This window comes from Falco punctatus (genome assembly GCF_963210335.1).
Source record: "Falco punctatus genome assembly, chromosome: 1".
Lineage (NCBI taxonomy): Eukaryota > Metazoa > Chordata > Aves > Falconiformes > Falconidae > Falco > Falco punctatus.
In genome coordinates, this window is record NC_137580.1 from 58,350,186 (window position 1) to 58,364,413 (window position 14,228).

General features: G+C 43.3%; 1 protein-coding gene across 1 annotated transcript in view; it reads right to left on the reverse strand.

Moving 5' to 3' along the window:
* Nucleotides 1-14,228, reverse strand: part of LNX1 (ligand of numb-protein X 1) — a 239,696-nt gene that overhangs the window by 172,831 nt on the left and 52,637 nt on the right. Inside the window, exon 2 of the mRNA XM_080385980.1 lies at nt 11,415-11,532. The gene's annotated coding sequence lies outside the window, so the exon portion shown is untranslated. The remainder of the gene's footprint in view (nt 1-11,414; nt 11,533-14,228) is intronic.

The following is a 14,228-nucleotide window of genomic DNA, read 5'->3' on the forward strand; positions in this document are numbered from 1 at the left end:
AGGCAAAACACTTTTGTTGTTTTTTACAGTGACTTCACACTGCCAATGTGATTTACATCATTAAGCTCATCCTGAAAAAAATTAAGGAAAAAGGAAGACAGAAAGCATTCTCAGGCAAGAAGAAATTCCTGTTTTTCCTTAAGAATGTAAAGACAAATGTGGCTGAAACGGAACAAACAAACTGTCCTATATGCCTCTAACTAAATGAAAACACATCACGCTCTTAAGGATGAGAATATCTATAGAGATAAAATCTCTTTTATTCACAAAGTACCGTGTTTTATGTACATGGCTCTTACAAAATCTTTCATTTCAAGAAAGTGTTGTATGTTTATCCAGTCTTCTGGAATACAGAGAAGGGACATATGGTGAGCATTTTTGGACCATCAATCAGATTCTAGTTCATCAGTTAAATTTGTGCAATGTAAACACTGTCCAAAAGAGCAAGGTTTGTTCATTATTTAATATAAATTGTAATATTATTTATCTAAGTTGCAGATTCTACGTTGGAAACTTGTTGGAAACTACGTTGGAAAACGTTCATTTTTTCAGTGTGGGCTTTGCCACCTCACATGCCTTCAGGAGATACACTTTTTCTGAAAAGGATGGGAAAGCACCTCTAAAAATCAAGCTCCCTACATGTGAAAACATAACATCAGAGATGGTCAAAATAATTTGTTGCTTTTAGTTAACTGTTGGTTGACTCTAGGCTACAAGACCCATTGTACTATCCCAAGGGCTCTATTTTGTTCTGGGATCGGTGATTCTCACTTCATTTTGCTTGGCCTGCTTGTAAAGCTTTTAATTTGCCTTTGACATCAAAGTGATTTTCCTGAAAAGAGTTCATCTTGGTCTGTACCTTATTTGCAGATAATCTGTTCATCTGGTTTTCCAGTGCCAAAAGACCTATAGCTAGTATAGAGCCATCATGTTGCAGGAAATCAACTACTATAATTTGCAGTCAGCTAAAGTCAGGTAATGCAATGCAACCAGATAATGTGGGAGTGGGCTGAACACCATGCCCTGGAACCTGTGCAGTGTTTCCTCATGCTGCTTCCAGTTAGGTCTAGTATTATATCCGTCACCTGTAACATAAACTCTCTTAAATACTTACATTCTTAGATATGGGCAGGTTTGAGGCCAAATTCAGAGTCTGACTTGTGAAAATCTTGCTATGTTGGGTTAACTGCTGCTGACTTGCCAAACTGTGGAGAAGGTTATAAGGCTCTATATAAGGCTCACCTCTCACTGCAAGTTTAACAGGTAGCATGAAACCAGAGGCACGCAGCCTCAGCTACCTGGCCATAGCTGCAAACAGCAGAGCAGTAAGTAGCATGCAGGCAATCCCTTTGGCTTCAACACAAACACACACAAAGTTGGTTTCAAAGACATCGTACCTCTATTGACCCTCATTTGTGCCACTTCCAGTGGATGCAAACCCCAGGTGCAGGTCTTTTAAGGCACAGTGTGTGCTTTGGAGCAGAAGGGTAGTGGCAGCTCTGGACTTGAGGCAATGGTTTCCTTCTCTTTACCAAAGGCCCTAGTTTGAGAGCCAGGCTCTCTTGTCCCTCTTTCCATTTACATTTTTGTATGTGAAATAACTATCTACTAAAAAAAAATAAAAGTTTACAGAATGTTTAAAAAATCTCCAAAGATAACCCTTAAATTATGGAATAAACTGTTCAAACACTGTGTAAACTGTATTTTTAAATGACCAGTTGTGGTAAATAATTTGGAGCACAGATAAACAAGATGGGTATTTTTTTCGGCATGCTAGGCCAATTGTTTGTGCAATATTCTTCAAAACCTCTTAAGAAAATGCTGAAAGAGACATCGTGGAGCTGCAAGGAAGTGTCAGGCTCCACGGGGCAGGCAGAGTGGAAGATGACACTGGTGAGGCCCTGTGGGGCAGTCCCTTTGGGGTCTGAGCCCAGACCACGAATTGCAAAAGAAAACTCTGGGAAGTCAAGGGGGACACAGTCCCGTAAAGACATCTGAGAGCAGATCCTTCTCAATGCTAAAACTAACTACGTAGGGTATGGGTTGGGTGGTGGTGAGGTAGCAAGAAGCTCACCCTGGGGACCAGCGTCCAGCTTTGGCTGTGGTCTGTGTGACTCTCAGAGCTGGCAGGTCCCATCTAGTGCCTGCAACAGCAGCTGTGGTGTAGGGATGGTCACGGCACTCTGCAGATATTCCCCGAGGCTTGTATTTCAGGTGATCTCTTCCTTTACAATCTATGGATTGATTTTAAAGGGCTTTAGTGTAATAGGCTTATCCCTGGCCATGTTTAATCCATTAATCTTTTCGACATGCATTAGTTTGCTAAGAGGCAAGGCAAATTCAGGATGACAGTGAAAAAGAGACCACATTCAAGTAGTAATTGTTTCCATGTTAAAGACCGAGGTCTAATCTGCATAAGGCTAAGAGATTCCTTTTAAAGTTTAGCACAACCGGGAACACCATTAATATCTCAGGCATTATTTTCTCTCACATGTCCTGTAGATCTGAGCTAAATTAAAAAACAATTAATTTTCAACTCTGATTAGCCCTGGGATTTTCTGAGTGTCCAGCACCTCCAGCCGGGTCAGCCTTGTTGGTGGCCACCCCAGTGCCAAAGCCATTGCTGTTGCCACACAAGGTGAAAAGCCAGCAGGTAAATTCTTGAGAGATGGATGGGATTTCCAAATATAACTCCAGGAAATTTCCTATTATCAAGGATCTAACCATTTAACAAAGAACAGATGATTGATATTAATCACACTGAAGTAAACAGGCGATGTTCTTGATTACAGTGTTGCGCCTGTGCTGACTCAGGGCTTGCTAACGTGTTATGCTGAGGCACTGTTCCTTCAGCTGTACTTTACACTTCACCCGTTGCCAGTAAAGCACTCTTCCCTTGGGTAATATCAGTATTTACGCTAGCAAAATTGATTTTAAATTAAATCCTGTAACACAAAGACACAAGAGCAAGAGTACGAGAAGACAGAGGGCAAGACTGTGAATTCGGTATCCTGAAGGCCGCTGCTGGACGCTTGTGACTTCTAGTCCTGTGTCTCCAGAGCAGGGATCATGTGTAGGACAGCTAGGCTTCCTTGTCAGGCTGTACCCTTGTACTTCCCAGGACATCCCTGCTACACCACCACAAACTCTCTCCCATGCACATGTTCTCATCAGAGCCACGCTCATTTTGGTGCTTGCCTATCAGTGTGACAAGGTGGGTATGTGATGCAGAGCGAGCTGGGAGTGGGGCAGCATTTCTCTGTACAGCAGCTTACAGGCTGGAAGGTAGGGCTCTGCTCAGCCAACAAGACCAGTGGGTATGAGTGCCTTCAAACTGAGGAGAGAGCTAGATCCAGATGTCCTAGCTCAAGGGAGGGCAGGAATGGAAAGTGGCAGGCCACTTGCTTCTCCATCTCTGACCATTCTTTAGAAGAGAGAAGCAGCTTCAGCTGCTCTATGAGGGGCTGTCACGCCCATAGCTGTTAGATGCACACTAGGCCTCAGCACGCATGGTACCTCAGGGAACTTCAGCAGAAGATCTGCTCCTGTATCTCATCCTGGATCCAAGTCCAGCCAAAGACCTGAAACATTGAGCTTGGCACTACTGGGAAAGCACAGGAGCCCTAAGTGCCTGGAGAGCCCGGAGAAGGGGGGAGGCCTATGGCATTTGGGTGCTTCCAGGTTGGGAGAGTAGCTGAGCAGAGTCTTTGGGGATTGTCTTCATGGACTTGGGCTTCCCACACATGGCCCAGATACTGCTTAAGTTGTGAGAGTCTTATGGTTATCTGACCATAAATGGCTTGTCCAAGACAGAACAAGCAACTGCTACCTTATCTGTTCATAAGGTGCCCAGCACAGCTGACGGTCTTGCCTCTCTAGTCTGAGTAACACAACTTGCTATGGCTTTGCATTGCAAGAGGCACACAACCTGCCCATGGAGGCATCACGCAACAACTCCCAACACCACACTGAGGAGCTGAAAGCAAACTTTCACCTCTCGTCCCACCCCTGGAACAAGCAACAATGTCCCAGAAAGCCAATGCAGAGAAACATTATCATCTTGCACCAGACCCCCATTCCTGTATCCTAACTACAGTACAGCCCACCCTCGCAAAAAAATATTTCTGCAGCCTGACATGTGAAAAAAAGACACTAATTTAGCTAACAGTGTTGTGTTTCTACTTCAACAGGAGGAGACACAGTTCCAAAGTATAGTAAAAACTCCAGTGTCAACACTGCTTCTTTCTGTGAGTAGGAAACAAGACTGGATGCCTCACACTCAGTTCTTGTCAAACAAAACTTCACACACAGCAAAGAAATACGCCATCATTTCTTGCTTCTCCCAGTGCAAGAAGTTTCCTATTTGCTTTGTTATCAGATGTTACTGCTTGGCTTTGATGCTGTTCCCAGTTAAGTCAATGGGAGTTTTGTCTTTAACTGTGATGGAGCAGCATTATACCCATTCCACACTTGCGCTCTTCAAGAGAAGCCTGTTATGATTCTTAGGGGATCTTGTGCCTAGAGTATTGTGGCTGCTCTGCTTTTCAGTTTGTCAGTGTTATATATCCATTCAGGTTTTAGTGTAGCTATGTTTCAGACACATCATCCAAACCCACAGGCATTTGATAACTGAAACACCCACAGAATTAAAAAGTTGCAATACCTTCTTTCAAAAATGAATCAGTGCATTTGTCAAAGCTTGGCTATTAACCATTAACTTTCCAGCTGGATGCAGAAACTTTTAAAGAACATACCATATCAACAAATTAATTTGGCAGTAAATATTCAATAGCCATTAATGAAATGCTTCATAGAAGGAGTGCTGAAAAAATGATGAGCTATTCCTGGGGCTAGTTATGAAAACATTCACCCTTAAACAAGGATGTATTGGTTAGCCTGCCAGCTTTGAAAATAGATTGGCTGTGGCTGTTTTTTAAAACAGCTCTGAAAAGACTGCGAGCACATCTGCTGCGTGTTAAACTGGAAAAATTTGGCACCTGAAGAACTGTTAGTTACAATGTAAGGACTATCAGACCCTGCAATATATCCCACAGCAAGAACTTGGTGCGATGCAAAGCAGATTATGTTGGACTCACGAAGCAGTATTAAACTCTGGATACAGCAGACAGAATAGAAATTTGACATGCTGCTTAGGTGGGGAGTACAGGCAAAGCGGCTTGCTCAAACTGCAACTTCTGTGGCAGAAATTGGGCTTTAGAAAGAAGCTGTGGCCCCATCCCATTAACCTGTGCCGATGGATGTAGTCCCCTGTTCCTGCTTTGCCCTGACTGATGGATAAAGCCTCTGCAGCTCCTACTGTAGACAGGGTGAGTGGGGAGCCAGCTCCAGGGCAGAAAACAGGACCAGCAGACTGGTAGGTCCCCTTGTGTGTCAGGCAGGGAGCTGGCAGTGCTGCTTTTTCTTCTAGGATGGAAACCAGGAAGCAGATAAGATTCAGCTGCTAATGATTTATTGAGTTGTACCTAAAACAGAGCTCTTGGCAAAGCTGCATTTTAACCCTTGGGCAGCTGGTCACCTAAAACATGCAAGTACATCACCTTCTTCACCCTGGGAGAAGCTCTGTACTCTCCCTGTGAGGGGAGGACAGTCTCTGCTTTCCACCAGGACACTGCAGGCAGAAAAGAATCTGACAAAAATGGGGTGCTCCTTAGCCTGATCTGACCGTCAGCAGCCCAGAGCAGCTCTGGATGCCCTGTCTGCACCAGAAAGACAGTTCTCCCCTGCTGCTGACTGGGCTGTTGGTGCCTCAGTCCTCCCTAACCCTCACTGGCTCCCTCACCCAGCACACTTTGACTGAAGAATCGTAGGAGATAGCCCCGGAGCAGCTGAGGCTGCAGATGCCCTCTCCAGCAGGCAGACAGGCTGGCAGGCAGCAGAGGAGCAGAGGGATCGCTCTGACTGGCATGGAGGGACCCAACAGATGTGCATGGCCAGGGATGAGCCGCAGGTAGCAACAGTGAGACAAGAGCAGTGGGAGAGGACTAGGCTGGGTTTTTCCCAAGACGGGTGCCAGACAGTCCAAGTTTCCCTCGCTGATTTCTACACTGCAGCTGCTCATCACCTACAACAAACTCTGCAGCATTTAATGATTTAGGCTTCTGAGTTCCCATATGGAGATGGGAGAGAAGAAAGGGAGTGGGGGCTTCTGAGGGTAGCCCAACTTTGTTCCAAGTTTACTGAAGCATATTTTGGGACCAGCATGCTGCACAGGGGACAGAGCCTTGACCACAAAATGGCTAAAAGCCCTTTAACAAATTTTACAAAGGGAGTGTCCTGGGAAAGTTTTAGAAAATGAGAAAATGATGCAACTTTCTCTGGGAGCTGGAAAATACCAAAATATATGTATAGTGTGTATTAAGTATAACGATTGTTGGTTGTGACTCACCAACCACATAAACTTCTGTTACCTCAAATCTTCCATGAAACGAGGGGAAAGAGAAACAGGCAAAGTCATCAACAAAGACTTGTTTTCTGTATATTTTTTTTCTCCTGTCTTTTCCAATCTTTCTGTTTTGGATTCTGTACACAAAATTGTACTAATCAAATGGAAATAATAATTCATGAAAATACTACAGCTTTTAGGGTAAAGCTGAAAGCTATGTTGCACCTTCTTGTAAAATTTTCACACAGGTTATTTTTTTGTGTGTGTTTGTGTGAAAAGTTTGTATTAAAGGAAGGGGGTTTTTGGCACTGATGTGTACTTATCAGTATTTTAGTGGAAGTGTTTGAGTATTGCTCATTTCACCTGCTTAACCAGAGCTAGGCATCTGAAGTTTTGCACTCATATATCATCTTCACCATACAAAGTTTTGACTAATTAAGGGCCATACAACCAAGAAAGAGAAATCTATTAAAGTTGCCAACAGCAAAAAGGTCAAATGCTGAGAATTAAATATTTGCAAATGGTCCACAGCTAAGAATTATTCCCCTAAGAAACTTAGAAGAAATGTCAAATAATGAATATATGAAGTAATTGCAATTTGCACTTTCAGGAAATAAAATCAACCAGACTGCTGATTACAATCATTTGCCTAATGGTAGTTAGGACCTTCACATGTGGACTAGAAGCCATGTACTGCAACGTCTAAAGACCTTTCAGAGGATTAAAGTTAGGACAGGGAAGTGCAGCTCTGTTTAACTCTGTTTTCATTGTACGCAAACTTTAATCTGCTTCTATACTTTTTTGCTTGATTGCTTTATTTGGGTGGTTTGTTCCTACTACATCCTGGGGATTTTTGCTTCTCGTAAGTAATACCTGCTGTCAAGAAATCTCTGGGTCCAGTTGCACGTACATGCTACATGCTTGTGTTTAAGGACTCATTAGCTCTAATGAAAATCATTTGCTTTGGGTGGTCCTCACTGCATGTACTAATTTCCATACAGTACTCTAAGAAGCCAAGGAGGGAGAGGGCCTCAGCAAAACATGCTCTGGGAAGCCAGCTCTGCCAAGCAAGCCTGTTAACAGGGCTCTGAACAAACCAGAGTCCTGTTAAGATCAACGGTTTGGTTCACAGGCATATGTCCTATGCATATAGGCAAGTCATAGATTGTTATGTGTAGATCTTAACCCAGTAAGAAAGAGCACAGTCTGCCAGGCGATCGTACACAGAAGAGCTATCTCACGGGGTTGTGCTGCACAGGCATCAGGAAATAGTGAGGAGCCCACACCAAGCCAAGTGGCTTGGAACATGCTGATAGCGCAAGTGCCAGACCTCTTAACAGAGGGAAATTCTGGGGAAGCTGAGGCTCTCCAACATAGTTTTCTCTCCCCCCCTCAGCGTTCTTCTCAATCTTATCTGGCTCAGATTCAGTAACTGGTTTTCATCCAGTTATTATTTCAACTGAGCCCAGAAGAACTTCTCAGGCATCTTAGACGTTTTTAAGTCAGTCCCCTGTGAAGGCAATGCAGAACCGGAGCACCACAGGCACAATACTGTAACACTGCTGACTCAAAAGCTCTCCTGCAAGAGTCCTGCGCCACAGAGCTGGATCAGGCAGGGGAGGAGGTGGGTGCCCGTGCAGACGTGCTGGGTGTCAGCAAGCCCACCCCCATGAGTGAGCTGAGGGAAAGGGCTTGATGCTGCCTCAGCTTTACCTCGCTGATCAGCTGGCCCGTGAGAGTAGCGGGCTGCATGGGATTTACCAGCGCACAGAGCTGAGGAAAATCAGACCATGCTTATCCAACTCAGCAAGAAAATGGAGGAAGTTTTCAGGAGCAGAAACCTTTTCTAAAATAGTATTAAATATTAAAAATCGGAAACTTCTATACATGGCAGTGCTGGGGACTACACAGTAATCACTAAGAATATCTGTCTAAGCTCAGCTTCACCCAGGGCATGAAAAATCCATCCTGGTCTGTGATTTGTGCAGAACTGAAGCACTTGCCCCTCACGATGCCCTGTAGATTTGATGTAGGCATCTGTATGTTCTCACCACATTACCTGTCACTAGTACTTTCTTGCTGCCCTCCCTCCAGTCAAAAAAAGAGAACCCACGGTCTCTCTGTAATCACATCTTCCCACCAGCAAGGCCAGTGAAGTAGAAGTGACCTTGTAATTTTCTTCTGTTGCTGCCATCGTGGAAAACACTAGTACCAGAATTGTGGCCACACTGACCCACTCCTTATTTCTGATTTCTCTTCTCTGAACAGATAAGAATGACCTAGGGCCTCTTAGTGTGTTTTACATCAAAGACTGATGAAGAGTCCTGACAGCCTTGATGTCAGTGCTGTAAATAAACCATTAATCACACTGCCATTCCAGGGAACAGCCTTCTCCCAGAGGGCATGAACCTTCTCCAGGTCACTAATATAAACCACATCTCCTCTAATCCGGTGGGGTGGTAGTAATGTCAGAGCTTTCAAGGTGGGCTGACTCTGTGTTCGGGGGATACTCCATTACTCTCATTTTAATACATAGGTCATTGTTCTGGTTCCAGTGGATTATAAATGGTCAATTAATGGAGAAGCAGTTACCATGAATTAAATAAAATGCATCGCAGTTAGAATTACAGAGAGAAGTGGAAAGAATAGAAGGCTCAGTGTCCTGTTAAAAGTTTTGCTTTGGAGTTGACTACTGCATAAAAACTTAATACAGAGGTATAAGAGAAACAACAGGGTCAGTGATCCGGCGAGCAACCAGAAGTATATGGTTCTAGTAGGCACTGTAGAGCCTAATGCCATCAATACCAAAAATGTGTCTATTATTAAAGGAGAATCTGATTTTAAAATTGATGCCAGACCACTGCCTTGTCAGCAGTATTCTGTGCCATGACACACTGTGGATGCCTATAACTGACTCTTCAGTAAGACTGTCAGTAGAAATAACATATTTTATATACATATGTGTAAATATATAAAAGCAAGCATTATACGTATGTAAGATGTATGTGGTAGATACTGTATATAATACGTTATACATATTATATACTCGTACATACATACATATATATTAAAATAACATATTAGGGTGATTTAGAAATACAGCTAAAACCCAAGTCACCCCAACCTGCACTCTGTGGCTGTACTGCTCAGCTGCCATGGGTGAACTGCAAGCAGAAATCTGGTCTTCTGACAGAGTAGCTTTTGCAGCGGGAACTGCCTCATTAAGCACAGCCGTCTGCATATCCCAGTGAAAAAACAGCACAGAAATGATGATACAAGGGAGCTGGTTGCTTCCTCCCTGCATTAGAGAATCTTGAGGGCTGTCTGCGATTCCTAGAAGTTATTCAAAGTAGCCCTCAATCAGGTAGCTCAGAGCTACTGTAAACTACACGAATACAATTTTTCATATGATAAATTATTAAAAAAAAAAAAAGTGGTCCCAAGGGCATGTGAGCCAGCTGGCACTGGCCATTTTCACACACTCCCTCCACACCGCAGTCTGGCACAGAGACTGCTAACACAGCTTTCTGTTACCAGAGGAAACCTCCACACTTTCCCTCTGGAGGCTGAGCCTAGAGTTTAAGGCTGTGTGGTGTGGTTTACATATTCAGTCCAGACAGCATGTTTTGAAGCCGTGCTCAGAAAATCTCTGCAGAGAAGAGAGGGCGGCAAGTGGCTGCAGGCTACTCAGGCACATCACAGCCCTCATCTGGGAAGGGGACTCTGTGGTATGACCAGGAGGGGAGCCACACTATCCCCCTGGTCTCCCCCAGCTTCACCAGTCATGCTAGTGTAGGACTCCCAAATAAAATGCAGTATCTCACAACCTGGCATCTCTAATTACTTTAAAGCCTGACACTTGCTAACCCAGGTGGGTGCTGACCTGGATCTGCACAACCTGGGCTTTACATTGCAGATCAGGTACCACAAAAGCCCAAGCTCTCATCTGCTCCACAAGTACAGCTAATAAACTACTAACACCTCAGGCAGCTAAATCACAACTCTGCTATGTTCCATATATTTAAAATACAGTTAGTGCTGGAACTAAGGCTCTGAACTTCCCCTGCCTAAAGCGCTGGGTGACCCTCACTTGCCTTATAACAAAACAAACCAGGGTGCATGTGGGTGCATGTGTTTGCATAGCTTGACTGTAAAAGTCTGACTCCCTTGCTTGATGCCTTAACCAGAACCAGAAGATGAGAATGCTGACTTGGAATGGCGTTTCTTAAGAGAAAAACGAACTAAATAAATGCTTTTCTACACCGAAGCACAGAACACTTGTGGGGTCCAAAATGCTGCTATTTTAAAATGCCTTTTGCAAAAAAAGGGTCATGAGTTTCCAAGCTGTCCAAAGAATTGCTCTTGCTATAACCATACAGAGGTCAGGATTCAGCACTGTCCAGCAGTGAGATTCATGAGCGGGGCCTCCCACAAGCATCCTTGGGGAGAGCAGCACAAGGTAAGCCACCTTCCACTTCTGTCAACAGAAGCCCAGCTGCATTTTTGTAAGCCTCATGCCACAGTCTGCATAGTTTTTCAATATAGTACTTATTTCATTTTTAAATTGTAAGTTTCCTTAAAATACCTACTTCGAGGCTTTTCCATGCACCTCCAGCATGATGTCCTGAACTTGAACTGCATTTACAGGCCTGAACCCCAATTCAGAAACAATTACTTTTTAAAACTCATATTTATTACTTTTTAAAGTAAAGGTCCTTTTAAAGTAACAACAGTAAGATAAAAGTATAAAATATTGAAATTTTGCCTTTTTGTAGTTTCTTAAGGAATATTTGTTTTGAAGAGCATAGTCCATAAAAGAAAGAAAGAAAATACATATTTAAAGCCTGTTACTTCTAATCAAGGCTTTAGAACTTAATTTTTTCTAAAAAAAAATACCTGACTGAGGTTCCCAACGCATAGATTGAAAGCTGTTCTGACAGCCCGGGACAATAAAGGAGTATTAGCTCTATTAACAACTACATTTGACAGAAATAAAGTTTCAAAAAGTTACCTGTGAGCTGGACAGAAGATACCCATGAGGTCTTGAGAAGTAGATGTAGGCACACTTTAGTGCTTCTTCTGACCCAGACTGCGGTTTATGTGGACATTTCTGGAGTTGCCAATGAACACTGTTGGTAAAAATGAACCCAGGAATTACACACATGGACCATACACAAATGTCTTCAACCATCGTCTGGTCTCACCATATCTGTCTGTGCAAGTTTGCTGTGTCACATTTCCATCAACGCTGCCTTGCTAACGTTTTACAGGCCATGCCACCACCCCTCCCAACATGCCCAGTCCCCTACACCATGTCTCAGCCTTCCAGAAAGGCATCAGTGTGGGTCTGCAGGTAAGGGGAGACTAAGGGGCTTCAGCTAGGTTTGCTTCTCCTCAGCTCTCCTGTCCATCCTTCCCTACTACTGAGCCTGGACACACTCATCCATCTTCCCTCCCCTGAAGAAGATGCAATAGCTTAGTATAGGAAAAATAGGCAGGAGGACCTACTGGTGATCTTAGCAGCTTGATGCTCTCTACACTGTAGCTGACCTTGCTTGGTGCGTAAACTGGTTCCAACGTATTTGGCTTTCCTCTCCAAGCTATCAAGTAAGGTGTACAGCCCTGAAGTAGCCTAAAATTTCAGGAGCTGTTTCAGATTATGCTGCCATCCGTGGTCACCAGAAAGGCTGCACAGTTCCCCTCAGTCCAGGGAAGAGTGAATGCTTGTAAACAAATGAATATCGTTTAGCATTAACTACAACTGCCTCCATCTGATGTGTATTCTATAGTATATCAGAAAAGTTCTTTCTTCTAAACAAGAGGAATGCCAAGTACAACCAATTCATTTCAATACTTTTAAAACATAACAGGAGGCTGTCTTGTGATGGCTGGTGGGGTACTCAGTACTAAATACTAACATTACCTTATGAAGAGGACATGGTACATGGCATGTGAGCAAACATATTTCTCAAAATTACAATCTGATGCCAATCTACATTCTACAAAATTTAGGCAAACGCTTCACTTAAAGCATATGGGTAAAGAAAAGCCTCATATGCAAGTACACAGGACTGAAACCTAAGTTTGTAAAACTTCAGAGATGAAAAAGCACGACATATTTACAAAAGTTTTTTTCTGATGCTTGCAAGTCTAATAGACTTTTAACCGTACTGAAGAGCAGAATTGTGCCCAGGAATTTGAAACTCTTCCACAATTACTGTTAAATACAAACCCCTTGAAAATGCCTATAAGTAAAACGTGGTCCTTTTATTTTATTTTTTTTTTGTACCATGTCATGTTAGCAGAAACAGTAATCATTCCTCTGAAACAGAACTTCTGCTAGTTGAAACATACAGCATCTCCTTACAACCTTCCTTTCTTTTTCTCATACAATCTACATTTTGTGTTCAAGAATAAACATATTTGAAATTAATCAGGTCACTTTTTGCATCTATCTCTGTAAGTGCTGCTGGCCATTGCATTGCTGTAACACATCATCAAGGAAACGGCCAGCGGGAACAAGAGTTCTGCAAACTGACAAGACAAGCAACTTTTATTAAATGCAAACTGTCAACTTTTGTACTTTAGATAAATGCCTTGGTTTGGGAGGGTCAGAGACAGGCAGAAGGTGTGAGCAGACAGATTGGAAGGTCTCTGGGACTTTTCAAGAGATTTATAAGTTGACTTTTGTTTAACTGTTTGGTTTTTAAGCATTTTGGTTTCTTTGAGGTACTCAAACCCAAGTTAACATACTTAGCTTAACATCTAATTTTGCTGTGTGCTGAGTGTGCAGATTTAATAAAAGCACTGCAAATTTTCCCCGTTCTCAGTGATTTAGCAGGAAACCTCAATAATCTTATAGATAAAATTACCTAGAAATAGCCTTTGATCTGCAGTCTATGTACGCATCATAAAAACACAGAAACACAGTCAGCACTAAACGCTGCAACAAAGACCTGCATTTTTTGAGTCACTGGGCTGCAGTTCATTTTGTGTGTAATGAAATTATCATTGTTCTTCTGCGCTGATAGAGCAGTTGAATCAAACTTTTCCTGGCCTGTGAGCAGGGGAACAGGCTGCTGTTCTCCACTTGGACACATTTATAATCAGTTGGTCCCTGCACAGCCCCAGAACTGGTTCTAGCTCCAGGGAGAGCAAGCTTTTGCCTGTGGCAACAAAGCAGTCGTGGTTCTGCCACTTATGCCAGAGATGTGGTCAACTGACAGCTGGATGCATGGGGTGGCATCTGCTTTTGGGAGAGAAGGGAGTAGCTTCTGGAAGAAACATCTCTGTCTTCTCTGTTTTGCTTGTCCCTCCTGTGACATCTCCTGTGTCAGGAGGTAGATCCTAAGGGTCATCCTGGGGCATGGAAAATCACCTCCTCTTGCATCGCTCAGAAGGCTGGGGGGACGACAACAACACTGCTGCCAAATTACCTCCTTACAAACAGCAACTGGTGGCTGAAGCTCCAGCCCTTCATACATTTAATGGGGTGCCTGATGGTAAGTAGGGAGCCCTGTTCCCAAGGACACCATCAGCATTTCTGCTCTAGACTCTGTGTGTGTCCCCATCACTGCTGTTAGACCACTTGTGATGGAAGAGCCATGGCTGGTGGAATTATTTTTTTTTTCCAAAGTTCACTTCTAGAAACATGGAAAATAATTCTTTGCTTTGACTTATTATGGAAAACATGTGTGAGCAGAAGGTAGTGGGACCCCTGCTAGAATATCCTGCCCAATGTAATATCCTATCGATTACTGTTGGAAGTCATTTGAAAGAACATTTTCAACTTTTCCACACTTGCTAGCCAGTTTAAAAAGGAGAT